Source organism: Canis lupus, chromosome 1 (genome assembly GCF_048164855.1).
Source record: "Canis lupus baileyi chromosome 1, mCanLup2.hap1, whole genome shotgun sequence".
Taxonomy (NCBI): Eukaryota; Metazoa; Chordata; class Mammalia; order Carnivora; family Canidae; genus Canis; species Canis lupus.
In genome coordinates this window covers 92,651,292-92,669,285 of record NC_132838.1, presented here as the reverse complement: position 1 = coordinate 92,669,285, position 17,994 = coordinate 92,651,292, and the positions used below count along the sequence as shown (strand labels likewise).

General features: G+C 36.0%; 1 protein-coding gene across 2 annotated transcripts in view; it reads left to right on the top strand.

The window, feature by feature from the left end:
* Window positions 1-17,994, top strand: part of LOC140640406 (histone-arginine methyltransferase CARM1-like) — a 250,059-nt gene that overhangs the window by 36,168 nt on the left and 195,897 nt on the right. The window lies entirely within an intron of this gene.

Here is a 17,994-nt window from a genome sequence, read left to right as displayed (position 1 = left end):
CTCAGTGTTCTAGTTCGGGCTTGTAACGGGAATGATTAGCAGGCCAGCCTTCCACTGGGTAGATGTGTCTGAGTTTTATGGAATAACTAAAATTCTTAAAGTGGGATGGTCAGAAAAGAGGCCTTTCACCTCGTGATAAATATTTTTAGTTCATTAGCTACAGGTGCGCGGGCTATAAATTTATTTGTCTAAGAATCTCTTGCTCAAACAATATTGTCAATCCGGCTGTGCTTCCAGTTCCAGGGCAATGTGAGGATTTGTTAAGCCACGTACAGCCTGTCTATTCTGACAGGTCTGACAATTCTGACATTTGCTTCCCATTTTCCTATTAGCATTTAAAAAATTGTGTTCCTTCTTCAACCTGCATTCATGTGCGGCATCTTCTATGGCTGGAGGTTCGAACTGCTTGTTACGGGGCAGTGCCCGCGGGTTCTGCTACCATCTCCTCTGAGTGCCTGGGTACGTCCCTTGGCCATTTGCCAGTCACTTAAAATGGTTTTGCAGGATTGCTAGAGTTAGCTTGGCTCGCTGCTTGTTTTGAAATAGACTGGCTGGCGTTGTCGTAGCCTGTCGAGAATGATCTCCGTGTTAAAGAGAGCCACGAAGTCAAAGCAGAAGGGTCGAGCCTAGCGCATCTTCACGCAGTGATGGCAAATGTACAATTTAGGAGTTTACCTCAGCCTCCCAACAACCCCACAATGAAGGTATTATTATTACTACTATCACCGTCACCATCACCATCATCTCCTAATTCTAGTTGAGGAAATTGAAGCTTAGAATCACTTATCCAAAGTTTCTCAAGCCAGTGCAGATTGCTTTGTAAACTTCCTTGGCTAACTCCCCCTCGGTGGTGGTTTGTAGAAATTACAAAGACAGGGCCATATAGTCCTCAATCACATATAGGCTTTTGTAGTCTAATGTAACAGATTTTTGTACTAGTTTAAATTTAAAAATGTATCGCTTCTATTAGATTAATTCACAGTCAGGTCTGATGAAATGTCATGGACACCGGGTGAAGTTTGCTTGTTATTTTGTAAGAGCTTTTGGTTTGGGGCTGGCATTTTCGTGGCCTATTGCTAATGCATCCATCCTTCCGGTGTGTCCAGGTGAAGGGCAGCCTGCCTCATAACCCCTGTAACTACCAAATGCATGGCCACGGGTGTCTCTCAATTATGTTTTGTGATTCTGCTGCAGAGAATAGTCCAACTAGTCCCTTTCCTTTGTTTTACCTGAAAGCAGATTGGAGCCTGAAGTCTTTGTTCCTTTACATGCATGCTTGCAGATGACAGTGAGAGAAAAGGATTCACTAAACACATTGTTTTTCAGCCTGACAAGAAGAGAAAATGGTGAGGTGGGGTCAGGTGATGTCAGGTCTCAGTGCTGGCTTGTTTTTGTCGTCCAGCACAATCACTTCTTTCCAGATGCCTGAGTACTTACCAGTGCTGTGACTCAGAACGCTCTGCAGTTCTCGGAGCTGGGGTAACACCCAGGGACACCGTCAAATAGCACATCCCACAGGTGCCGTGGCCAATGCATGCCAAGTTCACCTGCATTCCCCAAGGAGCTTTGTCACACATTTTCCTGATTTTGACCTCACCACATCTTATAAACAGCCTCGGATTCTTTTCAGAAGTAGGGAAGGATGTAAATCATAAATGGATGATTTCCACTATGTGCTCTGTATGTGTCTGTACTTCAATTTATGCTAATTGATTGCCCCCCAACTTTTTACATGTTCTTTGATCATTATTTTGATTTCACGTATGTGCACATTGTCTCAGAGTTTTTGAGAGCGCTAAATTATATCCATTTTTCAACAGAGAGGGTTTTTTTCTTCTTAGTAGAGAAATACTGCAACTCACTATGTGAAGAAAAAAAAAAGAAACTCTATAAAGGTGGAAAGCAGAAAAACCAAAACTATCCTCTAAGACAGTCATCCTTAATACTCCGTGTTTCGAAGTCTCTTTGTTCCAAGTATTTTTTTTTTTACATTTTGTTTTTTGCCATGTATGGAAAGTTGGTACTCACTAAATGTCATTCTAAGTAAATCTGATATTTGCATTAAGAAATTCTACCATAATTTTCTGCTATTAACCTAAGGAATGGAAGGATTCTTAATATTTTTGAGGATACAGATCTATACCCAACAGTCTAGTTCATAATGATGGTATGGGAGAAACCACTGGTGAGCATAGCATAGGTACCCCAGACAGTGTGGCCAGGAACCCTTGAGCTGGACCAGTGTCCTCTGAAGGCCCCTGCTGTGTGACACATTAACTTTTCCCAGCAGGGAGCTGGGTTGTACTGTGGGCATCAAGTCAACAGCTCTTTACCAGCCTGTAAATCCACACCAGTAGACTGGCTAAAAATTGGTTCTAGCTTTCCTTATACAGTCAGGACCGGGACAAGGGCACCTGCTGTAACAATTTTAATTCTGGGAAATTCTAACCAATTGAAAGACAAGTGTCAAAAATAGGGGAAAAAGAAGAAAGAAAATATATAAATGATTTTATTGTCTACCTAGAAAAATTTAAGGAGAATCAGTGGAAAAATTATGATTATTGAGAGTTAAGTGACCCAATTAAAAATAAATACACAAAAATAGCCAGCATTATGACAGATGAGAGAGGAAGAACTATTGAGCCTCTAATGGAAGAGATTCTGTTTAGATAGTTGCCCTACATATAAAATCTTCAGAAATAACTAAAAAAATGTGTAGGGATCTACAGAAAGAGACTTTAAAGCTTTCCTGAGAGCTGTGTAAACTTGGATAAATGAAGAAGCATACCATGATTCACACTAGAAAAAATCATCATTATTGATGCTTCTATTAAAATTTACTCCAAACTGTAGTCAACAGATTGATCATTGGGAGAGAAGTGATATTCCAGAGCAGGCCTGAGTATCCAATTTCACCAACATGGGTATTATGGGATGTGATTGTGCAGAGGAGTGTATATATATATATATATATATATATATATATATATGTTAAGATAACACACCCAGTGGAATCTGACAGGCACAGACGAAATCCCAAATCTGCTCATTTTTGGTTTTGCTCTTGTTTTCTCCATAGCTGTAATGAGGATGATAACACTTATTACCTAAGGATTAGCTAGTACATAAAAATGCAGACAATAAATGGTAATGTTAATTAATACTATTTCATCTTCCAAGATTTGGAAAAATAGGTATCCTGATTCTTTTTCCTAACATATTATCCTAAAGATTTTAAAATGTATTCATTCATAAATCCACATTTGTGAGATTATTAAAGAAAATATAATAAACTTTGACCCCTATGGAATATAAGGAGATTAATATAATATTTTTCACACAATTCGTTTCACTGATTGTCACGAACTCTGTTCTGAGAGCATCTTAGAAATGAGTTGTATTTCCATAATCCAATTATATGCGATGTTACATGTCAGCGATCCTTGGTTATGGCAGTGATTGTCTATTGTAGAAGGTTTGAAAAACACAGAAACATATGAAGAATTAAGTGAATGAGTCATCATCCCATCACTTGAAAATGATCATTATTAATATTTTTAGGTCTTTCCTTTTGAGATTTTTCCCCCACTTGAGTGTGCTTTTGGGTTTCCAAATTAATAAATACACTTAATCTAATTTCATTAAAAATCTCAGCTGAAGTTGCTGGAAGTTTCATTTAGCTTAACAAAATGATTCTAAAATTTATATGGAAGAATTAATTATTAGAATAACTTGGGGCAGCCTGGGTGGCTCAGCGGTTTAGTACCACCTTCAGCCCAGGGCATGATCCTGGAGACCTGGGATGGAGTCCCATGTCGGGCTCCCTGCATGGAGTCTGCTTCTTCCTCTGCCTGTGTCTCTGACTCTCTCTCTCTCTCTCTCTCTCTCTCTCTCTCGATCTCTGTCTCTCATGAATAAATAGATAAAACCTTAAAAAATTAATTAGAATAACTTGAAAAGAAATGTTTAAAAAATATTTAGGGAAGACTCTCTCCTGTCATATTGCGGAGTTGCAAAACTCCCCAAATTAAAATTGTGTTGCACTGGTGCAAAGTTGGATAGTAGATCTGTAGTACCATAGATATCCCAGAAACAGAATTTTAGTGTTTAGAACAATTTAATATATGGTAGGAATTGCCATCATTGTCAGTGGAAGGAAACATTACACAGCACATTTTCCTGGAATAATAAATTATTTTTAAAAAATATTTTATTTATTTATTCATGAGAGACACAGAGAGAGAGTGAGAGATGCAGAGGGAGAAGCAGGCTCCATGCAAGGAGCCTGATGTGGGACTCGATCCCAAGACTCCAGGATCATGCCCTGGGCCGAAGGCAGGCTCTAAACCACTGAGCCACTCAGGGATCCCCTGGAATGATAAATTAGATCCTCACCTCCTATCATAAAACAAAATAAATTTCAAACTAATATAAGATTAAACATTACAGTTTTTAAGTCAGGTGCTACCCTGTTTATAATTTTAATGTAGGCTTTACCTTAACCTGTGCCCTTCCAATAATAGTCTGCTTTATTTTGAAAAGGCAGTTTCTTCTTTTATCTTATTGAACTTGAAATATACAGTTATTTTTTTTCTTGCAGTAAAACTGTTGTACAAAAGCGACTTTTATTTGAGAGCATTACCATTATTTACCATGCTTTTTTTTGTGTTTCAGAATAATTTCATAAGTGCAGGACAATCATTCCTTACAGAGAATAGTAATTATTTTTTTGTAGTAGAGTGAGATTTTGTGGTTTATAGGCGGCTTTTCGGATCTTGTAAGGAGAATTCAGAAGGCCCTTTTTACAGCACACACTCAAGTGCCCATTCTAACTTCTGTCCAACTTGCTTTGTTTCATTTCTCTGACTCTGTATGTTGTACAAAGTTCCTCTTAACTCATGATTCATTCTGAATTGGAGAGGATTCTATTAGTTTGGATTTCTTTGGCTCCCCAAATTAGGACTTTGATTTCTGTAACTCATAACATTTTTTCATCAAATAATAATTAGAAGTGCATGCAAAGTTGCATTTAATTAAATTCCAGCATTTTAATTTTCTAAGGTAGTGGGATTATTCCAAGATTACCCCAGAACTCTGTGATTAAATAATGGCCCTATCCAGAATGCTAGCTTCACTTTGGACATGTAACTTGCTGTGACAGTAATTCTCTCATGAACCTCAACATTTGTTGATCAGAACAATTCCCATGTTTGGTTTGTGATACGCTGAGTATATTGAGTGATTGTGCAGTGTTAGAAAGTTCCAGAAAGAATTCTCCATGTAAAAGTCATTGTGCCTTATTATAAATAAGAATGTCAGATGGCTTCCAGGGCAATGGAAAGGAAGTTGATGCAGTTAGCATTAAAAATCACGAATTAGGGGCACCTGGGTGGCCCAGTGGTTGTGCATCTGCCTTTGGCTCAGGTCGTGATCCCAGGGTTCTGAGATCGAGTCCCACATTGGGTTCCCCGCAGGGAGTCTGCTTCTCCCTCTGCTTATATCTCTGCCTCTCTGTGTGTCTCTCGTGAATAAATAAATAAAAATCTTAAATCACAAAGGAGTCATCAGATAACAAACACCAATAATGATGTCAATACACTGCAATTTCAAGCTTTTCCTGTTATGTGGACCCTATTTTTGTTTTTTTGTATCCCCCATTTTTGAAAAATAAAGCTTGCAATAAATAAAGCTATTGCTTACTTTCCCTCTTTTCCTTGGAGTTGCTAGGAGGGTTCAGTTACTAGTGAAAATACCTTTGTCTGTTTTTAAACTGTGTGAGAATGTGCTTTGGAGAGTTGAGTATTTTCTTCCTTCTTCAAATAGTCTTGTAATAATCTGTATCGATGTGCTAATCTTCTGTCTGTATTTCCAGCACCTTATAAGAATGGTCATATTACAGGAGTGTTCAGCCTTAGACCATAGGCGAGAAAAGTTATACCATGCTTCAAGATTTTTCTTATTAGCTGTTGAGAAAAATTGGTGATTGTATTTGACTTAATGGACTTGGTGTATTTATTTTATTTGAATAGTACGAGGTGTTGAATGAAGTTTCTTTTTTTAAGGAAATAAAATGCATCATAGCATTATAACACCAATGAACACACTGACAGTTTTTTAAGATAGAAATTTAAATCCATTTGTTAATAAATGTCTGATTTCATAGTTCCTTAATGTTAGAGATTTATTTAGCCTAGAAAACCTACAGCAGCTTAGCCATATATTCTGAGATGGAAAATAGGCTGAGGAAATTTTTGTCATGCAGTGTCTAACAAAGAAGAATTAATTAAGGTGGCTCTTGGTTTGTTAGTCTGTGAGAATGTGTGAATTTCCATGTTTCATGTTTCTAATTCCAAGATGGGATGGATGGGGCCAGAATAATTTTAGTAAACATTCTCTTGAAATGAGAAGAAACTTTTCATTGTGGCTCTCCAATTTTAGCTAGCATGTTGTGGCTATTCAAATTCTGAGATGCCCTGTTAAATTTATATTTGAAAGACTGCTACTAGATTAAGTTTTCTGAAGCCTTTGACACTCATGAAACAATATTGTTTGAATATCTGTGTGGTTTCCTCCAGATTTGTGCAGATCCCATAAGGAGAGGAAACAAGGTCTATCCTTGCTCTACAGAGAGAAAACCAGTTTTATGGAGAATTGCCTCACCCAGAGTTATTCAGCTCAGTGGCACAGCTAAGGGTAGAATCTGTTCATACAGTTACATGACGTAAGTCATGCTGGGTTTTTTCCTGTCACTAATTTCTACCCCAATGAGTTAGCAGTCAGTCTAAGGGGGTGGTTGGCATAGACAAAAAATCCAAGACTTTCCATTTGCATGTTCTGAGCTCTTTTGGCCTATACACAAGATCTTATAAATAGCGTATGGTACAAGTGTCACATCTTATGTCAAATATTACCCTTCCCACACCAGTTGTAGTTGATGATTCATCCCTTATGTAGAGCCACCAATAACAGTCCAAATGTAACCTCAGAAAATTTTGAACCACAATTTTTTTTTTTTTTTATGAAATCAAATCAAAGTGAGGCAGAGAGTAGGAACACAGAGCATTGTGCAGTTGGAGCTGAGCCCAGCTGGGTAGAGAACCTGGGATTCAGAGATCAAGTCTGGTAGTTATGGACTCCTGCATGGACCCCTTTTCAGAAAACCACCTTCCCCCTCTCTTTCAATATATTTATCAAATGTTTATCTTTCTATTCAGGACTGATCTCCTACAACCCCCATCTCGAGATACATAGTCTGTATAACTAGTCTTCAAAAATGACTAACTGGAAATGTTGTATGATTGAGTGGGGGTTAATTCTGTGTGTCAATTTTGTTAGACTATAGGCACCAGCTGTTTGGTCAAACACCAGTCTAGATGTTGCTGTGAATGCATTTTTTAGATGTGAATAACATTTAAAATTAGGTGACTTTATGTAACACAGATTGCCGTTTATGGTGTACGTGAGCCTCATCCAATCAGTTGAAGCAAAGACTGAGGCCTCCCTAGGGAAGAAGGAATTCTGTGTCCACACAGTCTTTGGACTTCAGACTGCAACATCAGATTTTTCCTGGATTTCCAGCTTGCCAGCCAGTCCTACAGATTTAGGCCTTGCTAGCCTCCAGAATTGTATGAATCAGTTCCTTAACATGTCACCCTTTACTGGTTTCCTTTCTTTGCGGGAACACCAACTATTACAGCACCCAAGAATTTTCCTTGTGGTAACAAAATACATTTTAATTGAGTATGCATTACATATTGGATGTTATGCTAGATCTTACTCCAATTAACAATAACCCTATGGAGTGGTATTATTATCTTCACTTTGAAGTGGAGCAACCAAAGTTCCTCTGAGCATCTAGAATCTAAGCAACATGTCTGAAGTTTCACATCCAGTTGGTTGGCCTCTTGAAAGCCATTTTGAAATTTTAAATCCAGCCTTTTTTTTTTTTTTTTAATTCAATCCTCTTTGCACAGGGGAATGGTTATTGCTTTGCTGTTTGTCAGGTAATTGCCTAGATGAGTAGGAAAGAATTGTTATGTTTTCTCCCCCAGGTTAATTGTGGATAATAGCCTAGTTACTAGGGCAGTGAGTTTATTTTATTTTATTTAAAGATTTTATTTATTTATTCATGAGACAGAGAGAGAGAGAGAGGCAGAGACACAGGCAGAGGGAGCCATGCATAGAGCCTGAAGTGGCACTCGATCCCGGGTCTCCAGGATCAGGCCCTGGGCTGAAGGTGGCGCTAAACCATGGAGCCACCTGGGCTGCCCCTAGGGCAGTGTGTTTAACCTAGCTTGTTACTCTATTTATATCTCATTCAAAACTTGTTTGAGGGAGTCTCAAATGGAACAGCCCTGAGGAAGGGAGAACCCAGGTCCAGCAGTGGGAAGCAGCAGTCCGTGTAAATGTTGGTTGGATTTCCTGCTGGGATGGATCTTGGGTGTGAGAGTTCTGGGCACCCACAGTCCACCTGAGCCCAAGAGACATAGTTTGATCAGCTTTATAAACCAAGGATAACTGGGCAGCTTGAGTTTCCTAGGAGACAGGCTCTTTTCAGTTGGGAACAGTTAGTGTCTTCTCTATAGATAGTTGAATCAACCATGCAGATGTCCCACCTCTGAAACTCTTCACACTCTGCTCTGATCTCTCGTAATTTATTTGTTTGATTCTAAAGGTAAAGTAGCACCTGGATGAGATGAAACCTTTGTTGATACTGTTAAATTAAAAATATTTTTTATGATGTTAAAATATATATAAGATAAAACTTGCCATTTAAAAGACTTTTTCTAAAAGATTTTATTTATTTATTTGAGAGAGAACATGAGCAGGGGGAGGAGCAGAGGGAGAAGCAGACTTCCTGCAGAACGTGGAGCCTGACACAGGGTTCAATCCCAGGACCCTGGGATCATGATCTGAGCTGAAGGTAGATGCTTAACTGACTGAGCCGCCAGATAGCCCCTCCCCCATTTAAAACATTTTTAAGTATACAATTTGGTGACATTAAGTAAATCACAGTGTATTCAATCATCACCACCACCCATCTCTACAAGTTTTTCATTATCCCAAACAGAAACTCCATGTCCATTAAGTAATAACTTCACTCTTCCCTCCCCTCATCCCTAGTAACCTCTGTTCTACTTTCTGTTTTCTGTCTCAGTGAATTTGTCATTCTTGGTGTCCCTCTAAGTGAAATCATGTTGTATTTGTCAGTGTCTGGCTAATTTCACTTAGCTTAATGCTTTCATGTCTCAGTGAATTTGTCATTCTTGGTGTCCCTCTAAGTGAAATCATGTTGTATTTGTCAGTGTCTGGCTAATTTCACTTAGCTTAATGCTTTCAGGTTTCATCCATGTTGTAGCAGTGTCAGAATTTTTTTTTATTACCTCCCCTAGCTCCACCTCTCTACAATAAAAAAAGAATTTTATTTCTTTTAAGTCCTTGCTTTAAATTCTTTGGGCTATATATCTCAAAAGGAATTGCTGGTTCATATTGTAATGCAGTGTTTAACTTCTAGAGGAACCACGAAACTTTTCCATGGTGACTACAACTTTACATTCCCATTAGTAACACACAGGATTCCATTTTGTGCACACTCTCACCAACACTTGGTGTTGTTGTTTTTTCCATTTGTTTGGTTTTATAGTAGCCATCCTGGTTTTGACTTGCATTTCTCTAATGCCTAGTGATGTTGAATATCCTTTCATGTGATTCTTGACAATTTGTATACCTTCTTTGGAGAAATGTCTGTTCAAGTCCTCTGCCCATTTTTGAGTTGAACTGTTTTGTTGTTGTTGTGGGTAGAAATTCTTTATATATTCTGGATATTTTTAAAAGATTGTTTGTTTGTTTGTTTATTTATTTATTTATTTATTTATTCCTGATAGACACAGAGAGAGGTAGAGAGATAGAGGGAGAAGCAGGGTCCTTGCAGGGAGCCTGATGCGGGACTTGATTCCTGGACCAGGATCACGCCCTGAGCTGAAGGCAGATGCTCGACCACTGAGCTACTCAGGCATCCCTATATTCTGAATATTAAACCTTTGTCATGTATATGCTTTGAAAATATTTTCTGCCTTTCTTTGGGCTGTCCTTTCACTCAATTGATCTTGTCCTTTGATGCCCAAAAAGTTTTTAACTTTGATGAAGTCAAATTTATCTATTTTGTTGTTGTTGTTGCCTTTGCTTTTGGTGTATTTGTTCTTTTTAATATAAAGGATGATCTCATATAACTATCCTCTCTCCAAATTGTAGATCCATTAGCTTATTGGACATCTCATCCAAAATTTGTTCTAAGCCTCTTTGAAAAACCAAATTTGTGCTTCATGAGCCAAAAGAATATGGCATAGCACAATGATTAGAACATGACTCTAAAGTTAGACTGTTCAGCCACCCTCTTGTGCAATTGTGGACAGATTCATTCATATTTCTGTGCCTCAATTTCATTATCTGTAAATTTGAGTTATAACAGTACCTAATTTATAGGGTTGTTGTGAGGATTCAATGAGGCAATAACACTAGTGTCTAGAATATTGTCTATCAAATTGTATGAATCAATGTATATTGACTACCTTAGAAAGCACATGGAATTAGGTAGAGCTGGTATAAGATAGACCACTGATATATTCTTTATAACCTCATGGAGAAACCTGTCAAGAATTATACATATTTTTCCAGATTTTTTTTTATTGCTCTTTCCTCAATCTTTGGCCCTGTGTACCAGAGCTAGCTAACTTGCTTAACTTCAATAAAAACCTTGTCTACAGATGTTTATGTAGAGCTTAAAACTTAATACCTCTAAAAAAAAATCAATTTGAGTAGGCACAGATCTCCCAAAGCAGAAAATAATAATTCCTCATGCTGTAAAACTGGGAAAATTTGGCCATTTCTTCTCTTATTCTTAACTTGATCTTAAAGACGTCAGACAATTTTCAGATCACATTTCTTTAGATAGAGAAGGAAAATATAAGAGATACAATTTTATTACCACAAATTAGGATTGAACTCAATTGACAGCTGGTTCTGCTAGAGAACTAATTACTGTCAGAACACACGATGGCCCACAATCAACTACTTCTCAACCAGAATCATTTTTAACAGATGTTTTAATGATGTTTAATTGGTTTATGTCTAGTTACTATACAAAAGGTCAGCTCAAGGTGTTGCCTGGGGGTTAATTTTGCAATTAATTCATCTTAGGGGGTTCACCATGAGGTTACATTGCTTAAAATTGATAATACCGATTTTGAAAATTTTCCAGGAAAAAACTATCATAGCCATGCTCTTTCTGAAAGAAGCGTGGGCAGTCATCCTTTTTCCCTGTTTTGTTGGCTCTATTCACTTATCCTCCTTCAGCTCTTTTGGCTCGACTCTTGTGAAGGTGGGGTGTCTTATTCTTTGGACAAGGATCTTGTTTAGACTCTTCAGGTTTTTTAATATCAAGACATGTAACTTTTGTTTTTTGGGCAACAGTGGACATGGCCATTCTAGTCTCTTAAGAGAGACTTTAACACAACCATCTGCTGCTCTGAGTTTGTGAAACTCAACAATGTAAGTTAATTTGCATGGAGGTAGGTGTCCAAAACAATTAGGTTAATCTTTTCCTCTAGATAGACTAAACTTTATCTTGGATAAAATTAGGCTATTTGTGACTGAAGAGCATTATTTTGATACCTAGTAGAATAGCTTTTAATTTAATTACAATTTCTCCTGAAATTCTCACCTTTAATTAAACAATGTTAAGTAGCAGCTATATGAAACCTAAGCTGGTGTATTTTATTGGCATGTTGTGAGCATTGCCTGTTACATCACTATATGTTTTTATGAAAATTCAGGAGAGGAATTTATCTCTGATTTATCTCTGATTTCCATGAGTAATTGACACTCGTATTTATATTCTGGATACTGTGGGCCACTGACTGATTGTGTTCATCTCTTTATGTAACAACCTATTAACTGAATAGGACAGTCTGAGACAGACGGATACCCCATTTCTGGCAAATGTGTGAGACTGTGGGTTCTATGTGTACCACTCTGCCTTTAAGGGGAGTGGTGGAGTAGCCTATCGATTAAGAGGATAGTTTCTGAAACTGAACAGCTTTGCTTCAATTCCTAGTGGCCATATTAACTAACTTTGTGACCTTGGATAAGTTGATTTCTCAGTTTTTGTGTATTTCAATTTCTTTATCTGTAGAAGGGAGATAATACTAGTATCTTTCGCATTGATTTGTTGTAAGAATTAAATAAGTATCATATATAAAGCAGAACAGTTTATGGCGCATGTAATTTTCCATACATAAGTTTCATATTACTTTTGCTTTCTCACCATTGTTCTCAGTTCTTCTTTGTTTTTGTTTTATTTTATCACACTATACACACACACAGCACAATCATTATTATTAGAATAGCACTATGTCTGGGAACTCTTTAGGTGTCAGAATCACATCTTAAACTTCAGTACATATTAAAAAGACTAACGTAACAAAATTTCAAGAATGGACCTGCTTTAGGCATAGCAAGATCTAGGAGCTCAAATAATATTATTGTTTCTCACATTTGATGTTTTAAACGGAGTCAAAGATCACTTCTTGCTCTGTTATCACAGTTACTCTATCCTGTGGGCTTATATAGAGGCACATTGAATTAAAATAGCTTGACTCCACCATCTTTAACCAGAAGTTACTCACTAAAAACCACATAAAGGGAAATGAACAAACTAATAAAATCTATTTTTTTAAGATTTTATTTATTTATTCATGATAGACACAGAGAGAGAGAGAAAGAGAAAGAGATAGAAAGAGAGAGAGAGAGAGAGAGAGAGAGGCAGAGGCACAGGCAGAGGGAGAAGCAGGCTCCATGCCGGGAGCCTGATGCAGGACTTTATCCCGGGACTCCAGGATCATGCCCTGGGCCAAAGGCAGGCGCTGAACTGCTGAGCCACCCAGGGATCCCCATAAAATCTATTTCTACTAAAGATTTCTTCAGGACATTCAGAACCTCCAGAATGAGATAGTTTAAAAGTTATTAAATAAAATATGATACCAGTATCATATACTCTTTAATGAATGTTACTTTTCGTGATACACAAATTTGTTTTGCTAAAGTGGTAATCATTTTTTTTTGCCTTCACCATCAGAGAGTTTTCCAGCTTCATAGTTTGAAAAGTCCTTAACAACCCAGCCTGTGTTTCCAAAGAGAATAATATTCCACAGTCAACAGAGTTCACTTACGTGACCAGCAAGTCATGTTTGTAGTTAACAATAATCTGACGACCATTTCCATGACCTAAAGACATATGAGGCAAGGGCAAACATCACTAAATTTCTCTTTCTGTGTCAACTCTGATCAGTTAGTAATGCTTGCTTGCCACCGTTTTGAGAAGGATTCTGTGAGTATATTGGGCCAAGTGAGAAGGAATGCCCTAGTAGATTAATATGATCTTCCTTGAATCAGGAAGTTGTCATAAATTTGTCATCTCTGTTTTATAACATCAGTTCTGAAGAGCTATAGATTATTCTTAAAGAATCACATGGAGTTCTCATATCCCTACATAAAATAAATCCAGGATGTTCATGACCTGCGTTGCATGTAAAAATCTGAAGAGTTAGAAATGCTGCAATCTTCTTGATAGAATTATTAGTAATTAGAATTGCCACTTATAAATTCTACTTTAACATAACCATTACTATTAAAATGTATTTTCCTTGCTTCCCTATTTAGAAAACAGTTGAGTAAAAAATGATTACTTTATTCAAAACAATTCAAAATAGAAAGTCATTAGGTTTCCCAGGTGATTAGAACCTGACATATACGGATATTAAAAAGAAGTTTGGGTAGAGGTAAATAATTATCTCTTTTGAAGACAATTATTAAAAACCAGTTCATAACAGGCTTTCAAAATACTGCTTTCAAAATTACATTCTATCTGTAGATACAGATTGGGTGTTCTTATGTATTTTTAATAAAAATATCAGATAACATAAACATGGCTATTCAAAATTTATATTTTAGGTTATAGTCCAGGTTAATATGCTTTGATTTTATAGGAGTAGTTATGGCCACAAAATCCTCTGTTTATCTCAGTAATTCTGAAAAAATGGACAATATTCTAGGGTTTGATAAATCCACTTATGCCTAAAAATACAAAAAACACAAACATTCCTTGTTCTGTATCTCACAATGAACAACAAATCAGTCGACTGTCATTATTTCAAGATATGCTGATGCCTTTTGCTGATGTTATAAATGAACACATTAACTGTGGTGGTCCTAATGAAAGTCCAAGTAAGATTCTGTCCTCTTGAGTTTAATGAAGGAATTTAGTTCTGAAATGGAATAATTGTGTCTTTTCCTAATCAGCAGAAAATAAATGAATGTAATTTTCTTAAAATTTTGATATTTGCAACTATTTGTGGTGTTAAGAGATAACAAAAGACATTTCCAGAAATATATATTAATAGGAAAATCTTGAAGCATCCAATCATGCCTTATCCCAGCATACTGGTGCTTTTGTAGGCATATTTCTTCATGGTTATGATATTTTCAACCTTTTTTTTAATTATTGAAGTATTTGTACATGTATATGAAGTGTATGCATTAACATACAGTGTTTTATTAGTTTCAAGTGTATGATACAGTGATTCAACAATTCTATACATTATGCAGTGCTCATGATAATAAGTGTATTCTTAATCGCCTATTTTACCCATCTTCCCACCCGCCTTGCTTCTGGCAACCACCAGTTTGTTATCTGTAATTAAGAGTCTATTTTATGTTTGTTTGTTTGCCTCTCTATTCTTTTTTTTTTTTTAATTCCATATGAGTGTAATTGTATGGTATTTGTCTTTCTCTGCCTGAATTGTTTTACTCAGCTTTATGCCCTCTAGGTCCATCCATGTTGTTGCAAATGTAGGATATCATTCTTTTTTATGGCTGAATGATTTCCATTATACATATAATATAATATATATATATAATATATATATATTCATTGTAAATTACTGAATCATATGGTAATTCTGTTTTTTATTTATGGCTGAATAATTTCCATTATATTTATATATATAGTATATATATTATATATGTATATTCAGTGTAAATTACTGAATCATATAGTAATTCTGTTTTTTATTTTTTTAGGAACCTCCATACTATTTTCCACAGTGGAAAGCTCACATTCCCACCAATAGTACCTGAGGATTCCTCTTTCTCCACATCTTTGTCAACACTTGTAATTTCTTGTCTTTTTTATTCTTGGCATTTTTACAGGTGTAAGGTGATACCTCATTGTGGTTCTGATTTGGATTTCCCTGATGAGTGATGTTGAACATCTTTTCATGTATCTGTTGGCAGTCTATATGTATTCTTTGGAAAAATGTCTATTCAGGTCTTTTGCCCATTTTTTAAATTGGATTATTTGCAGGTTTTTCTGGTGTTGAGTTGTATAAGTTCTTTATATATTTTAGATATTAACCCCTTTTTCAGATACATCATTTTCAGATATCTTCTCCCATTTGGTAGGGTGCCTTTTTGTTTTGTTGATGGTTCCCTTCACTGTGCAAAAGCTTTTTATTTTGGTGCAGTCACAGTGGTTCATTATTGCTTTTGTTTCCCTTGCCAATGGAGATATATCTAGAAAAATGTTGCTGTGGTTGATGTCAGAGAAATTACTGCCTACGCTCTCTTCTATCAGTTTTATGGTTTCAGGTCTCACATTTAGGTCTTTCATCCATTTTGAGTTTGGTTTTGTGTGTGGTGTAAGAAAGTGGTCTAGTTTCATTCTTTTGCATATAGCTGTCCAGTTTTCCCAACACCATTTGTTGAAGAGACTGTCGTTTCCCCCATTGTATATTCTTGCCTCCTTTCTTATGGATTAATTGGCCATATAATCACGGGTTTATTTCTGGATTCTCTACTCTCTTCCATTGATCTGTGTCTATTTTTGTGCCAGGGTATATGTTGAGTTTTACAAGAAACTGACAGACTTTTTTTCTGTAGTGATTATAACATTTTGCATTCCAACCAGTGATGCATGAAGGTTCCATTGTTTTATATGCTCACCACTAGTGTTATCAGTCTTCTTAATTTTAGCTATTCCAGCAGATTTTTACTAGTATATCCTTAGAGTTTTAATTAATTCTTCTGATGACTACCGATTTTGAGCACTTTTTCAGGGGCTTATTTGCTGTGCATATTTTCTTCTGTGTAGTATCATTTTAAGTCTTTTGCCTATTTTGGGGGGAGGGTTATTTGTCTGTTTATGATTGAATTGTGGCAGCACTTTATAAATGCTAGGTACCAGTATATTGCCAGTTGTGTGCTCTCAGTGTGTGTTCTAGTCTGTGACTGGCCTACTCATGTTTTTAAGCCATTATGATGTTGCTGAGGGTTTTTTTTTTTTTATAGGTCCCCTTTCTCAGATTGAGAAATTTCCTTTCTATTCCAAGTTTTCTGAGTCTTTATAATCAGATTATTAAATTACGTCATATATGTTTTCTTTGTTAATTGGAACTTTAGAGTGTTAATGTGGGATTTACAGTGATTGATTTTGAATGTTGAATTTGCCTTATAGTCCTAAGAAACCCTACTTGATCATTATATATAGTCTTTTTTATAAACTGCTGATGCAATTTGCTTTTATTTGGTTAAGAAATTTTGTGTCTGGGGGCACCTGGATAGCTCAGTCAGTTAAGTGTCTGACTCTTGATTTCAGCTCAGGTCATGACCTCAGGGTTGTGAGATTGAGCCCTGTGTTGGGCTCTGTGCTAGACATGGAGCCTGCTTAAGAATCTCTCCCTCTGTCTCTCTCTCAAAAAGAAAGAAGAAAGAAATATTGTGTCTGTTTTATAGGGGAAATTGGTATATAGTTTTCTGTTTTTGTTGCTTCTTTGTCAGAAGTTATCCCAGATAAGTATTACAGTTAGATAGGCCTCAAAAATGACTTTAGGAAGTATTCTTTTCTCTATATTCTTAAGCAGTTTTATGAGAGTAGTGCTATTTTTTCCTTTAAATCTTGCATACAATTCAGCAGGAAAACTATCTGAGTCTGTAAAAATTTCTTTTGGAGCAAGTTTTTAATAACAAATAGAAGTTTGTTATTTATATAGGACATTCAGATTTTTTATTTCCTCTTGTGTCAGATTTCATAAGTTGTATTTTTCAAAATATGTATCTATTTTATACAAATGTTGAATTTAGTGTTTTAAAAATAGACATATTATTGTTATTGATTTCTACTTTAATTCTATGTGGGTAGAGAACATACTAAACATGATTTCATACTTTTTAGAATATTCAAGTCTTCACTTGTGGCCTATGATATTACCTGTCTTGGAGACTACATTTTGTATTCTTGAAAAGAATATATATTCAGCAGTTTGGGAATGAGTGTTCTATATCTATCAATTATGTCAAGGTGGTGTGTAGTGTTGTTCAAATTATATATGCTTTCACTTGTTTTTTTAATCTATTTCTGTCAATTTTTGCTTCGTGTTTTTTGAAATTATGCTGCTAGGCACATACACTTTTATGATTATATGTCTTCTTGATGAAATGACCTATTACATTATCAAATGACTCTCCTGATCTCTGGTAATATCTTTTTTCTTGAAATAAACTTTATTCAATAGCAGTATATCTACTCTAATCTTATGCTTACTGATTGTATGTATATATAAATATATTTATATACATGTATATACGTTTATCCCAATATATCTGTATTTTTATATTTAAAATGTTGTAAACATCATGTAGTTGGGCTTTAGTTTTCAATCAATTCTGATAATCTCTATCATTTAATTAGTGTTTAGTCCATTAACATTTAATGTAATTGTTGATATGGTTGGATTTAGGTCTGTCATTTTATTTGTCCCCTCTGTAGTTGATTCCTCTGTTCCTTCTTTCTTGCTTTCTTTTGGATTATTTGAACGTTTTTGAGAAATCTATTTAAATTTATCTATTGACTTTTTAGCTATGCCTCTTTGTAGTTTTAAGGGT